The sequence below is a fragment of the Sinocyclocheilus grahami genome, unplaced genomic scaffold (assembly GCF_001515645.1).
Source record: "Sinocyclocheilus grahami isolate Dianchi unplaced genomic scaffold, SAMN03320097.WGS_v1.1 scaffold1136.1, whole genome shotgun sequence".
Classification (NCBI taxonomy): Eukaryota; Metazoa; Chordata; class Actinopteri; order Cypriniformes; family Cyprinidae; genus Sinocyclocheilus; species Sinocyclocheilus grahami.
In genome coordinates, this window is record NW_015506315.1 from 82,140 (window position 1) to 83,592 (window position 1,453).

The following is a 1,453-nucleotide window of genomic DNA, read 5'->3' on the forward strand; positions in this document are numbered from 1 at the left end:
CATACACATACACACACATATACATATATATATATATATATATATATATATAAATAAAAACTGTATATATTAGAAATTGTGAATAAAAAATATTTTAAAAAATTCTAATCCAGTAAAATCACAAAATATTTGAAAATTCATGGGCTTTTGGATATCATTGTGAACAATGGGGGGCCTTGAAGTCAAAAAGGTTGAGAACCACTGCTCTATAATGCTAATGGTTAATATTTTTCCCCATCATCACTAGTGGTCGACCGATATTGTTTTTTTTGACAGCCGATGCCGATATCTTGGAAATCAGGGTGGCCGATGGCCGATATAATTTTATTTATTTTAATTAATATTTAAGAAATTTGAAATCATTTGAAAATTGATTAAAAAAATAAATGTGTTAAATACCCATACTTATACTTTAGCAGTGTAAATGCGTATTTGCTGAATGCTGACGGCAAACAAGAAAGTATTATAATGTTTGCCTTTCTATTACTAATAATATTAAAGCAATCGTTATAATAATTTTTGTATACTATCTGATTATTAGACAATCAGATAGTATACAAAATTAGACAAGTATTAGATAATCCATATTAGACAGAACTGAACGACAACAGCGAACAAGAGGGAGAATGTAAGCACTGTGTGCTCAGGCGCTGCCGTTCTCAGCGCCGTCAAAATAAAAGTCCCGCCTAGAACGCATCAGCCAAACAGGAAAAATTATATTTAAAAAATGCCAAATATTGGGCGATATATCGGTCGACCACTAGTCATCACAGCCACGTCAGCAGAAAAGTTGCTGCAAGCTAGGGCTGCACGATTAATCGAAATTAAATCGCAAAGGTGATAAATCGCGATTAGGCAGAAGCTGCAATTGTCATGCATATCTTTCAGTGAAGCACGGTTCTGTGATCAGTAGTAAATCTCCATCCGAAGGCCAGAGGGTGCTCTCGCACTGAAACTCCAAATACACCCCGCAGAGGGAAATCAGGAAATCCCAATAGCGGTTGCTGAATAAACAGAAGATTTAACTGCTTTCATTGATTCAACGTAACAAATAAACACACGACTACGACAATAATGGTAAAAATGGTTTATCTGAGTTCGCCCTATTATAATGTTTATTATAATAAAGTATATAATAATGCAGTGCTAATCGACATAGCCTTTATCACTACTTGGAATACTATGAAATATGTTGCATGTCTTATTCTGTGTAAGAAGCCACATCATCTAACAGAAGGATTTATTTCAAACACTCGACTGACATTATGAAGTGAGTTTGGAGTAAAAACATGTTATTAAATGTGATATTTTCACGTGCTTTCAGATGGAGCAGCACTTACAGAGCCGTAGTTCATGGAGAAGCAACGCAAACAGTTTTCATAATCGCAGAACGATTTATATCGTCTGTGGTTATAAACGTGATTTTGCACTGCTTGTCAGTGAACTACGGCTC